The sequence below is a fragment of the Athalia rosae genome, chromosome 4, assembly GCF_917208135.1.
Source record: "Athalia rosae chromosome 4, iyAthRosa1.1, whole genome shotgun sequence".
NCBI lineage: Eukaryota > Metazoa > Arthropoda > Insecta > Hymenoptera > Athaliidae > Athalia > Athalia rosae.
Window position 1 is genome coordinate 17,734,085 of NC_064029.1, and position 13,970 is coordinate 17,748,054.

The 13,970-nt window shown below is 42.0% G+C and overlaps 2 protein-coding genes across 5 annotated transcripts in view; one reads left to right on the top strand and one right to left on the bottom strand.

Annotated features, from left to right (window-relative positions):
- LOC105688760 (uncharacterized aarF domain-containing protein kinase 5) overlaps positions 1-13,970 on the bottom strand; it is a 44,421-nt gene that overhangs the window by 21,194 nt on the left and 9,257 nt on the right. The gene's annotated exons all lie outside the window — the stretch shown is intronic.
- The window catches only part of LOC105688763 (tumor protein p53-inducible nuclear protein 2), a 40,582-nt gene that overhangs the window by 17,929 nt on the left and 8,683 nt on the right, over positions 1-13,970 (top strand). The window contains exon 1 of one of the 3 annotated variants that reach the window (XM_012405294.3): positions 5,620-5,771. The exons of the other annotated variants lie outside the window; for them this stretch is intronic. The gene's annotated coding sequence lies outside the window, so the exon portion shown is untranslated. Of the gene's footprint in view, positions 1-5,619; positions 5,772-13,970 lie in introns of those variants that run through there. 3 annotated transcript variants of the gene reach the window in all.

Below are 13,970 nucleotides of genomic sequence, written 5' to 3' on the forward strand. Positions count from 1 at the left end.
CGAATTTCTCGTCCGCAGGAGCCGAGGGAAAGCTTCGATTTCGAAGCACAGACTATGTTCGTCGATGAAGCTTTTCGCTGAAGTATTCATTAGGTGTGTACATAGATCACTTTCAACGCTAATGATTTTGCAGATAGGCAGGGGGGATCAAGTGCGTAATAATCTTTCGATAATCGCGAAAACAAACTACAGAATCGCTCTCGGCCAGAGGAAAATAGTTTAATTCCAGGTGATCGAAAGTCGATAAACTTCTAATTTATTTAACGTATTTTGTGTCGTCGCTAAAAAATACGCGACATTCTTCCGACGTGTAAGATATCTGTTGATTACTGTTACGAGCGAATTTCCCTCTATGTCAATGACTGTGCAGTCGTGTTATCTCGTTTCGATTGAGAGTTAAAATTCTATTAATGTAATCGAGTGGTAACTAATCGACGCGAAAGCGATTCTTCTTCTTTCGCTGTTCATTAAACAGCACGTGGTGGATGCTATGTATACATATTTTTCTAGGTCAATACGTATATGAGATGATAAATAAATATTTACAGTTTACATATGGGGTCAGACATCAGATAACCCGAAAATTATACATCGTCTTCCTTCTCAGAATTTTCGCGGAGCCTGGGGTTATCAACCTCTAGGATTTTGCTGATTAAAATTGACAAAAAAGAAGATGAAATAATAATTCGCCCGCACTACCGCGATGATAAAATTGTTTTACCGTGACTCCGGATCGCGTAATCTTTCGTTTGAAGATTGAAAAAGAAGAAAGAAATCTCCGACAACGGATCGGAAGAGGAGCGATTCGACTGATTTTGTCATGTAAATTAGTTATATGTACGTGCATGTTTCGGAATACTTTCACTTCTCTTCAACTATCGTTGGTACGTCTATCATCGTCGAGTTGAATTTATGCAGAAAAGATTGAGGATAAATTTATCATCGAGAGAGTTCAATCGGTTCTAATAAAATATATATACACGCCTGCAGCGGCGACCCAACCTTTCGTAATACACGCTACATATATCCTTACGTACGTACTTACGTACGTCAAATGCCAAGGAAATGAACTCCGCGGCTTGTTCTTCGTCGCCCACGTATCGAAAAAATTCTGAAAATTCACGTGTCCCGTCCGTGCAGATATTCGGTTTACACGGACGCATCAATTCGAACTGAAGTAATTCGATTTGAAACTAGAAATCCGCGTTGGATATATCCGCTTCTTCTTCCTCCATTCGATTTCATCTATTCGAATTCGTCGCTCTTCGGTTAATGCGCCTTCCAGTTTTTCACGCGTAAGAATTAATTCTGAATTTCGATCGTGCGGTTTGCCGCAGCGCAATGTTACGGAGTTTAAAAAATTTTTAGTGAGTGCACAGCGACCGTTAGACGCGGTTTGTAGCTAGGGGTCAGTGCGCTAAGGTCGGTGACCTGACCTTTAAAAACAACCGACGCCCCTCCGCGCCTCCGAACCTCGACGTAACCAAGCGACACCGGTGTCCTCGTACTCCTACAGGAACTCTTTCCTTCCACCTCCCCTGAAATAAAATCAAAACTTCGCATCCTCCCCCGAAACGGCGAATATCCCAGCCGCGCGCGCTCGGATAATATCCCTTCGAGTTTTACGAAAAAATTCTACCGCCGAAAGTATATGAGGGTAAATCTCGAGTTCGAAATTCTCCGCTCCGCTCTTCCGGGCAAACGAAACGTTATAAATTATGACGGATCAATAACATGTTATTGATCATGCGTCAACGTGTCTGCGGTATGTCGTCTCCACCGTACTACCGTACATACATGCACGTACGCGGTTACGGACCTCCCATTGACTTAAACCGATGAGAGGGAAAAGGGTGAAACGAACCCCCGAATAAGACTTCCTTGGGCTGTACGGGATTCTTTTTTTTCTTCATTTTTTATTCTCTGACTAAAAGAAGCGGACGCGATCGCGTGAGATTTCTCGGCTTATCAGCTCCTCCCTCTCCGAAAGGTGATAAGGTGTTAACGAAACGCTGTGCACCTCGTATCGATCGGGAAAAAAAAACAAACCGACGAAACTTGTTTCTGGAGTATAAAAGTAAAATGAGCCCATCGAAAAGAGTAGAGAACGAGAGGAATTCACGGTGCATCGCGATCGATGCCCCATCTGATACGCGGATGCCGGAATTCGGAGCGAATCGATAAATTGAGGAGGCGCGTTTTCAATCGTTGATGGAATTAATTATTTTTCCCGTCATCGATTTTAATTAAATTATAAACTCTCGATTAAATCCAGCTACACCAGCTCTCTGCGGCATTCCGTTGGATTCTCTTTGCTCCGTGCTCTTAGCATGCATGTACGGTGTGGAAAATTTGCACACATGAATATGTACGAGAGCGAGAAAGTGTGAGTTGGAAGATGTCAACTCTTGACATTTGAGAATTACACGTACCACTCGACGTTTTATATTCCATCGCGTGATTATGTGGTAATAAAAATTTATCCGCATTTCGTTAGCGGGGAGGGTGGTGTATAAAAATCGACACGAGATAAAGAAAATGAAGAGAAAAAGATGACGAGGTAACTGCACTACGTCGTTATTTCTCAGCTTCGGCGAGGAAGTCGTTTTCGAACAAAAGGAGAGACCGAAACTTCTCGTGGGAGCAGGAGCCTCGGGAACGACGAACCAACGTATCGCGAAATACTGCACACGCGGTAGAAGAAGTCAAAGTTGATAGTTAAGCATTATCGATCGCTCCGCATACTTCTTCGAACAAAGAAGAACGTCGCGGCGTCAAATTGCGAGTCATCGGCTTAAAAACCGAGAGTCTGGGCGTCTGGAGTCCGGGTGTCCGGAACCTATCCTGGCGCACTTCGCACCCGGCAGCTCCCCTCGCGTTTTCGAAGAGCCGGAAGTCGGGCCGGGGTAGAAACCAGAAAGAAAACCGACCTTCGGACTCGCGATCCTCCGACGATCGATTTTCAAAGATTCATATCACTGCGGTGATCGGCCGTCGACCCGTGGGGTTCGTGCGTAAACGTACGCGTGATTTTGTCGCGGGGGAGGCTTTCGTACTACTTCAACCGAGCTGTTGTGCATGTTTGTAATACGGGGGTGAAGTAATCCAGTCGTTCACGGGGGTCGAAAACCCCCAGGAAACGATGTCGGAAGTTTCACGGGGATAGGGAAAACCGGGAGAGCTTCGAGCGTGCGGCCGGGGTTAGTTGCGGGGGTGGGTACAGAGGGGATGGGGTCGCCCGGTATTGATTGTCAGTTCATTCACATCGCTTCGTCTGTTTACTTCTTTCTTAACTTACGTTACTTTTATCTCGACACTTTTTTTTCCATTTCCATCTCCTAGGAATATAAGTGACGTATATGCATTATCGCTTCGCCGCGGATATATCTGCGTATGGAAAAAAAAGGGTCTGCAGAGCTGGTTTCCGACGATTTCTCGAAAAAATTCGAACCGCCTCTTTCTCTCGCATTTCTGACCAGACACAGTTTCCATCCCCATAATTCACTCGTGCGTGCTGGACACGGAGAAAAACGATTCTAAATACACGTAAATATAGTCCGTTATTACTCTGGACCACCTGGCAAGCTGCCCACGTTGCATGACGATGAGAGGATCTCCATCGTTTTTGTAGTCCCGCTGTTAGCTGCCTGATTTTGGAGCGAATTCAGTCGATTTTCGTATTCATCTTTACGAGGTCCTCACAGCTCCGTCGTCACGAGAGCTGCAGCTACGCGATTACGCGTATTGTGTCTCTATTACTTTTTGATCGCGTTATTTTCGAAATTAATCGCCATTTGGATTTCATAAAATAGGATCGAATGTCGAGGGGCAGGTTGTGTGTGCGGAGAATTGTTTAATTTGAGAGAAGAGTATAAAGGAAACTAGATGGTGAGAGAACCGCTAATAAGATCGAGTGAAGTTCGTGTTTGATTTGAATAAATGTTTGGTCGCGTTTGGTTTTATTGCGTATTTCATTCTGGTTTCAGTGTAGAAGCATACAAATTTCCTTCGCGGCTAATCTGGGCAACGGTACCAACACCGAAACAAACCAGTAGATAGTGGATACCTGTGCATGGTTCACATTGTGTACTTTGGACAGGTAATTACTAAAGGAGGTAATAACTGTGTGACGATTGTTAACGCAATCGTGGACGTTGATTAATAGGCCGAAAATAATCAAGATAGATAGAGAAGAAGAACGGCCGCAAGGGACAAGACGGATGATAGTCTGGAGTGTATAAATTTTTTTTTTTTTTCTCTGTTTTTTTGCTTCACTCCTCGTTTTTCTTTCATTGTTTTTTTGAAATAGGAATTCTTTCCTCACCTTCTACTTCTAACTCGGCACCAAGTCAAAGTTTTCCCGTCGTGCCAGATCTTAGAATAGGTTAATTTTGAACTTCGCGTGCTTCGCGATCTTCAAGGTGAAGGTCACCTCTGCCAATGTTATATTTTACATAGCTCAACGTAAAATCAAATATCTCCGGTATTAATATACACGAAATGATTTACTCGAATATCCATCGATATAAATCAACGACGAACATTCGCTTTTTTTTTCATCCAAGAACCACGCGAGCCAGAGGTATAGAAAATAGGAAAATGGAAACCACGAAACGAACAGGGGTGTGTGTTTTTTTTTTTCTCTTCTTTTCAGACCCTGCGATCGCAGTTCCTTCCTCTCCACGAACGTGACACAAAGCGCGTTCATATCGTATACACCTTTGAAAAAAAAAATTGTTTACCCCTTCCCAGGAGTAAATATCTTTGGTGTTGAAAAATGCGGGTTTAAAATCCTGCTGTTTTCCCTACAACCAGACGCGCTCCTCCCGAGCACCCTTTTCATCCCGGGGCCGCTGGTCGGGATGCTATTATTATATGTTTGAAAATAAATAAAAAATATTACATAAACAAATATCGCGTTTAAAAATAGAAATTGTGGGGAAAAAAAGAAGAGGGAAAACTAAAATAAGGAAGAAAATGGGGAAAAAGAGAAAAAAAGAATCCACGGTTGTGTGCGCTGGTTACCCGGTTGGCCAAACCGACGTCGACGTCCTGGTGGGGATCGAGTACGGGGCACCGAAGCTAGTATCGACACACCAAAGACGCGCAGGCGTCCCGCTGGCTACCGTCGGTTCCAGGGGCGTCGAATTTCACGTATTTTCAAGGGATGCGACAAACAAAGAATCCCCTGTTGCTAGGGGGCATTTAAACCTTCGACCGACGATTTCTGCCCTACGAAAATCACCGCAGTCGTCGCAAAATTCTCAAAGAAAAACCACCGTCACTTTCGAGACGAAGTAATAGAAGTGTGAAAAAAATGACCACCCTCCAAAAAATCCCAGGATAAAATAACGAAGCCCGAAATTCAAAATTAAGCGCGAGATACTTCTGAATGGAATTCTCTTCGTGGCTAGATCGTTAAATTTTGCGAAACTCCTCTACGATTTTTTGGAGTTCCAAAAATAGAAGGATTACGGAATTTCAAATTTTTTTTTCCAATAAAGTACATCGGAATAATTTTTTTTCCGTGGTTGAAAAATCCTGGATGACGTAGACTTCGTCGTGAGGACTGTCAAATAGTTTCCCTTGGATCCGACGTCAATGACAGCAGCTGTTCGCCCAGCTGAGTTCTGACCCCCACTACCTCGTAATTGATGTTTCTCCTTCTGCGCTTTTTACCCCCACCGTATCTTACTGTCAGCCAGTGTCAGCTGACGACTGTCATTACGGGCAGTTGCTGCCGCGGCTCCTCAAACGCAACACACGTTCAGGCGAGTGATTATACATACATGTAATTTACCGTAAAAATTATCAATAAAAATTTACCATCTTTCAATAACCAAATAATACACGAGAATCACCTACGTGCCAGTGGCCCAAAAACTGAACCAAAAAATCAGAGAGAGAGAGAGAAAAGAATAAACCCAAATTAATAAGACCATGGATTTTTACCTGCATTTCTTTGTCTGTTTGTTATAATCATGTATTTTTCTTTTCAACTGTTTTCAGCAAACGATTCTCCCCAAAAATTTTCAAATCACCGCACGTCCCTCCCGCGATTTTCTGGGTGCGCTAAAAATTGTCATTATATTTCTTTTCCGTTTCGCTCGATTTTACCTACGAAACGTAGGTCAAATTACATCACATTACGATATACGTACGTTTGCATCTTATAAATATATCGATGACGTTAACACCCGATTTAGCCTGCAGCGAGAAAATTTCAAGTCGTAGAGGGAAACGTCATTACAAAACATAATTATATTTCAACGTTTGAAAATCGGCGTTCAAAGATGTGTGTAATCTCAAGCCATTCTACCGCCTTTATTACTGTTATACATCTTTTTTTTTTATTTTCTTCCATTTCCTCTCATTCCACCTACTTTATATGATACATAACAATTTACCGCGACTCGGCTAATGCGCGTACAACTTCCGGGGTGAAAAACATTTCTATATATTTTCATACAGATACGAACGTTTAAATTACCCCAATTATATCATTAAACAGAATTCTTTGGTCACGATTTATAACCACCGATAAAAAATCGAGAAGAAATTTTTGCCATTTTTGCCAATTACCGACCGTGATTACTCGCCATTGATACGCAACACCATTTTTTTTGTATATCGTTCCCCCATCACATTTCGCCTACCGAATTCGCGAAGATCAGTCGACAGGTTCACCCTCGTCTCGCTTTATCAATCATATGGATTTTCTATTTGATTCAGTTTTTCATCCGTATCGTTATTTCGCGCACGTCATCGTCGTTCAGTTCGGAGATTGGTGAAATTGAGAGGGTTGAGCGTGGATGTGATACTTGTACCCGTACAATCGAATGTCCGTCATTGTTAACGATTTGTGAGTGACGTGAGACGGATTATTCGAAAGAAAACGTAGCCCCCTGGGTCGCACGCGTTGATTTCGAACCGGATCAAATCGTACCCATACGCAATTAGAATAATCAAATTCACCTCAGATCAACTTGTACTTCGATCTGTCATTCACGAATCCAAAGACGGATTCGACTCGTGGACCAAGAAAATTTTCCTCAGAGTTCAGGGATTTCGAAAATCTTAAATCACATTCTATTTTTCCATCGGTCGACGAATTTTCAAAGTTTCGTCGCCTGATGGTCAAAGAATATCCCTTCGTCGAATGTAAACGTGAATGGCGCGAAGAGACTCGAGGGTACAACAAATTCAGGGGGAGGGGGGAGGTGAAAAAAAACTTGCGATTTATCAAAGATGAATCTATGCAGAGAACTTGGTAGCAAATTATCGTCTCTATATTACGGTATGCTCGGCGATGTTATAAAATATCAGTATACGTGTAAGAGGACTCGTCATTACGAACCGTGCGAAACGCGGTTGAATTACATCTTTGCTAAAGGCAAAAAATAAACTGAAAGTATAAAACAGAAGGGAAGAAAACTACGGGGAGAATGAAAAATCGAGCGTGTTACGGACGTGGAAATCGACGCGTGTAAGAAAACTCGCGATCGCCGGATGACTTTCGCGTTTTATTGTATACGATTGCCGAGTGCGGGGTTCGCTTGTGTTATTGCTCGCGAAAGCTATAATTAAGCTTTTCAATGATTTTCCTTACGCCGTTGCCGCGGTTCGCTCATACTGCGGCTGTTGTTATGCAGCTGTACGAATGAACGCGCACAGCTGTGAGCTTATACTTCGCCTTTGACTATTTCTGAAAACTATAACTTACGCGGTATTGCTATTACGATATAACTCCTTCAGTTTTTCCTCGGCGTTTATTCCAACTAGTATCGAACTGCTCGACTCGCTCCTCCGAAAACGTTCTTTCATATACTATTTTTCTGTCTTCCGTTTTCTGTATTTCCTCAAACCCGTCTACGAGCTGGTCCATCTGTAGTTCCACCTTCTTAGATTCGTCCCATCGTCGGGCGATATAATACACGGATTTGCTGAAATATCGGGTTTCAAACAAAGCGAATATTCTCGAATCATCTTTCGCTTGTGCACGAGATCGGGTAATTCTGCACTTATACCGTCGTCTCGCATGAAACGCGTAGAGAAACCGTACACCTCATCTCCTCCTTTATTCCGTATACAGTTGGATGTATCGAGATGATGAGAAAAAGTGACTCGATGATGGTTGTGATTGCGTTTTGATGGACTAACGGAACTGCTTCTCTATCCGCGGTGCACTGCCCTACGAAATAATAACAGTGATGTTATACACCGGGTACCACGGCGGTGTTGTTGTACGATCAGACCACGAAGACGCGAGGCCTCGATCACGGTCGGACTAGATCGGGCCGCGATCGAAAGGAGAGAAAAAAAAAATTCCACCTCGCTCGAAAATGCTTCGATAGAAAATTTTCCTCCGCGTTGGTGACGTGTGCGCCAATTTTTGTATTTTCCTTTTTCAATTTCACGCGGCCTTGACCGTAAGCGACGTCGGGGAAGGCTACGTACCTGCAGGGGGTGTTCGGAAAGGTTCGACCGTAGGGGTGGCGGTCGAAGACTTTCTTCCTCGGGGTTTACGCAAAATTACTTCCACTTCTCTGCGGCAACAACCCCCCCGCCCTTGCAACCGTATATCCAAGGATGTCGAGTGAGCGCTTGCGCGAGTAATTCGATAGGTAGGAAAAGCACGGGGGTTGCAATAACGACAATAACGATAACGAAATGTGCGAGGGATAATGAGGGAGAGATAGAACCCAACCAAACGACCGAAAAATCGGAGTGCGAATCAACGCTGAAAACGGGAACCGGACGATATTCGCGACCGATGAAATTTCTCTCATTTCCATTTCTCTTCGATCCGTAATCTGTTACCTTCCGTTTCTTTCCATCGTACGAATCGAGTTCTGTCGCATCCAACCACTCGCGTATTACGCTCGTCTCTTCCAGATGACATTTGACCCCGAAGGCCGTTCGAAAGCATTTATAAATTAGTGCGCATCAGACATTTATGAGACAACAATAATTCGCGATCCATATGCATCGCTTCTATCGCACGATACGCGTGACATTCAGTTTTATCCCACGTTGGTCATCGATCGTTATGATCGTACAATACAGCGAATCGACTAACGCAATTATCGCAATGAAAAATCCTCCGTGAAACCATGAATATATGTACGACTAGTTGCTTTTTTTTTTCCCTTTGAATTTCTTTCTCTTTGCTATCGTTTATTCGCGTCGATTCGACGTAGGTACTCGTACCACGACGTGAATGATCCACGGATTTCAATGGATGAAAAAAAACAAATTATCATACAAAATTCTCGCCCACACAAAGATCGTGATCTTCAATTGTATTTCTATATGAAACACTCTTTCTTACGTCACCGGTAACCTTTTCCATTCGTGTTTCTACAGATCCCAATTACCTTGACCCACCCCCCCTCTCCCCTCAATTCCTCTTACCTTTCAAATACAATGACGCCCATTTTTGAACACAGACGAATTATAATCACGTACCTGCGAACAGTGAAGTCGTATCGCAATTTTTCCCTATCCAAAAATGAAATTCTTTTTTATTTTCCTATTCTATCGACCTCTGAACATCACGTGCGTCTCGTGCGGTAGATGTACGTTGTATAGTGATTCTACGATGATAATTGTGATATAAAAATAATCAGACCGCACGTGCGTACTTGGTTCAGAAAAATCTTCGACCGGATTCGTATGTGTATCGGGGATGGTAATCGTTAACGACGTCGTACGGAAAAGTGCTCGTTTTGTTGGAATATCGGAGGGGGGGGTGTAGGTGTTGGATGGGCAGATTTTTATTCTGGTTTTTACGTTTTTTATGACCCAGTTAACCCGATAAGAAACCGGTAGAGTTTGTTTTTCCTCGACTTAAAATACAGTCGCGTCAGATAAGTAACGTCTGGTATGTTATACGATATACACACGTATACGTGGGAGATATAATCTCATAAAAATTTGTGGGACTGCCACGGAACACTGAAAATAACGAAGTGCGTGGTTTTTGATCTGAAAATTTTTTAGAAAGGAACAAACAACCAGGCGGATGAAATTTTGGAATTCTAACTTTCTCTTTTTTTTTTTTGCTTCTTCCGATTGATATTCTGGAACTTGTACCGCAACGAATCCCATAGGTAGAAAATAGAGGACTGAAAATCAAACCTGAAGATGATTAAGAAAAATAGAAAAAATCGACAGACGAATTATAGGTATATCCGAAGCGGTTACAGGCGCTGGCGCCATGCGTATGTTCACATGGGTATCTCGTATATGTATGTATACTTAATAACGAGATGAAGAACTTAACGAATATCTGACCGCAATAAAGGTCGGGTATATGGAATTATTAATTGCCTATTTAGAAACTGCCGAAAATTCTTCGGCAACGTCTCTGTAGAATTAATAATATCGCCGATAGTGTTTCGTAACCTTCGAAAGAAAAAAGAGCGACAAGAAAAAAAAAAAAAAAAAAAAAGGGCCGGGGCTACCATTATAGAAGTTACAATTTAATACGCAAGTATACATGTATGTATATTATCCCTGTAACGTATTTGTCTAGCCGAAGGTATATTGCGAAATCGTTATATGGGAGCCAAAGTTGATTTTATGTAATTTTTTTATAAATAAACGTGTCAGACTTCAGTCAAAATAAGTTCCGCGATCCGGATGATTGTCAGCTCATATTATATGTATCCAGTTTTTCAAGATCCTATTTTTTCCTTTTATTTCTCACGCATTACTCAAAAATTCGAAATCGGTACGATGATACAATACAGTCCGTCATTGTCATTTTTCCGGTACTTTTTTTCTCGTTTTCTTTTTTCGATTCATCTATATGTTTCGCGATACGCTCGCGCGACTGTATACGTATTTATGAGATTAATAATTATACGGTGAAATTATACAGGCATCAAAGGTTCAATAGCGCGTGCAATGATATCATATTTGCGTCGGTTCGATCGAATAGTACGATAAGTCACGGGGGCATAATATCGGGTATCATAATCATCGTAGTCGTAGTTTAACGATTAGCATTAGACACCAACGTCGCACACGTCTCTACGGGTAATTCAATTTTCAAACGAGAAAATTAAAAATTACTTTCGCGGTTCACGTGCGCATAAATGTACGTACGTATATGTACCTAATGGTTCCCTACGATAAAATGCGGAGAATTTCAGAAATGCAATAAAGATCCTATTAATCGCGAGGTAAAATATTCTATCGATCGATACCCGATCGATTCCTTCTCTATACGACGATAACGATTATACGCTCGTGCCGATTTTGGGTTTGAAAATTTATTAATAAATAAAATCGATGGGAAAAAAAAAAAGGATATTGACAGCACTCGGTAGTTTGTTGTACATGTGTATCTTCGTTCCAGATTCCTCCTTACTCTGCGGATACTTGACCGGCTTTTAATGCGCTCATCGGTGATTACGAAATTATGCAACGTCTATTTTCATAACCGGTTAATATTACGTTGCATATGTATATATACATACGACGTATATGCATGCATATAATTGTATATCAAGATCAGCATTTATATTTGAGAAGCTATTGTTTCAACCCAATTAATTAACACCGAATCGAATTTCGAGTATCTCTCATTTTTTCTATTCTATTTTATTTCTTCCTTTTTTTTGCTCTTTCAAAGATTTTTTTCATCGTCACCGCTATTATTCTCGCGCAGGTTTTTTATACACAATGGGAATATGACTCCTGTGTGACTGGCTGGCCTTTGTATCCACGGAGTGTCTAGTTTCAAAATTAATTATTCGATTATTTCGAAATTGATTCGTCGCATCGAAGCGCACAAAAAATAATACCAAACTTTACGTCAAAGTTATAGGGTATCCGCGGAGCGAAGATTCACTTCTTTTTCTTCCTCTCCCTCCGCTTTCAAAAGTTCAGATAATCTTCAATGGGCAAAAAAAGAATAATTGAAATATATCAACTCGAAGGATCCGAGGGTTGGTTGATGACGATTTGAAGCACAGGCTCTACGTGAATTTCAAGTCCTCGCGGTATGCCGAGTTGCCTGCCAGCAGGCGCTCGGGGGAGCAAGTGTTAGGGGTAGTTTTTTCTTTCTTTCTTCTTTCTCTTGTTCTTCGATCGAATTCTCTGTTAAAAACGAAACACCCTGTAGACTGAAAAGAGACTTTTTCGAAGCCGAACGTGCGAAGCGGACTGCTTACAGTTACAGCGGTGGATTATATCATTGTGAAGTATCGTGGTAATTTTTTTTATTTTTTTGGGTCGGTACTCTGGTAGTCGTTGTAACGGTCGTATGTGTAGTATAATAGTAGTAGCGGCCGCACGTCCAGGAAGCAATTACACAACTTTTAAATATAAACGTGCCACGCAGCGTTTGGCAAACTGTATATCTTTGACGGATGCTTGAACTGGCGGACGCGAAACTGTCCTCGAAATGTTTTTTTTTTTTTTTTTTTCACCTCAGGTAATATAATATTACAAGTAACACGAAGAATTGTTTCGGTTATTTTCATTCAAATATCTGCGTAAAATTCATTGAAAGTAGAAGAAGAAAATATATGCACGTACGTTTTCCCACACGTGAATTTCACTCGTCGCATTAATTTTCTAACAATCGTTCAATCGATACGGAAATTAATACAAAAAAATAAAAAGACCGACGGATCATTCGCGAGAGTATTTAGTCGCCGCACGACGCTCCTATCTACACGTATATTATACATAGGTACATGTACTCGTACTCGTACTCGTGTGCCGGTTTCGTTTGATTTCGTTTAACCGCGGGTTTCGCCAAGTGTCACGAGAACGGCACGTGCTCATCACGCGGAATATCATAACTCGCCGAGGATCGGTATCGTGGATCACGTTCTGCTTGCGGTGGTCGCGTTACGTTTGACCAGTAAAATGAGAGTGAAAAATTTCAGATTTTTTCAGCTCACGAATCCGTAGCCGGTGCCACGGATCTGCGCGAATTTTTAACTCGCCCGACGACTCCTCGCTTTGACTTTTGCACGAAGGAAACGATGGGAGAAATTTCGTCGAATCGTCAACGCCAGAAATTCCTCCAACACGAAATGGCCCAACGAAGGTTTTCGCTTCGTAGCTGCGCGGCCCTGATGGTCGCGCTAATGTACCTAAATTCAAGGGTTTCTCTTTCGCTGTAGTCCTTGGCCCGGAAATGGTTCCCAAATTTCCTGCAGCACCGGGTTTGGTATTTATATGGGACGTAGGTAGGATACGCTGAGGTGTATATTATGTACAACGATCGGAGCATGTAGCGCCCATCTAACTTGAGTAATACAAGAATCAATGATTATTCGGTGAGCTTCGTTGCACGGTGATGTGGTTAGTATTCCGAACGCGTCCTTTGCGGTTTCCGGAAGTGATAGTTCTTCTTTTTTTCTCGTTTTACTCTTCGCCGGCTCAGATATTGCGGATCTTTCACACGTAGAGACGTTTTTCTATCCTTCGGAATGATTAGAAAAAAAATCGACACATAACTTTATCCAATCTCGTACAAGTTGTTGGATTAATAATTGTAGCGTAAATGACAATGATGTGAAATTTATGGTAATTTTAAGACCACCGGGCGTGAGCAAACATTCCTTTCCATGAATAATGCATCGCCGATCTGTTTTAGGAATATTCATAAGTCTCCCTTCAGCGGGTCGAACGATGAACCATATTTCATTGGAGTTACCGTAAATCATCTTGTCGCTTTTTTCCATCTTCATTCGCGGCCCCGGCGGCCGGCCCTTCGTAACGCAGAAATAATCGCGCGTTTCACCAGCTCGTTCGAGCGGAATCAAAGAATATCGTAACGAGCTTTTTTTCTTCTACTCTCCCGCGTCCGCGGATCTCGGAGGACACAAAAAAAAACAAAAAAAAAAAACTTCAGAATCCATTTCATCCAAACGTGAAAAACAAAAAAAATAAATAAATAGAAGAAACTTGTGCACACAATTATATTGTTAAAGCAATTCATTTCA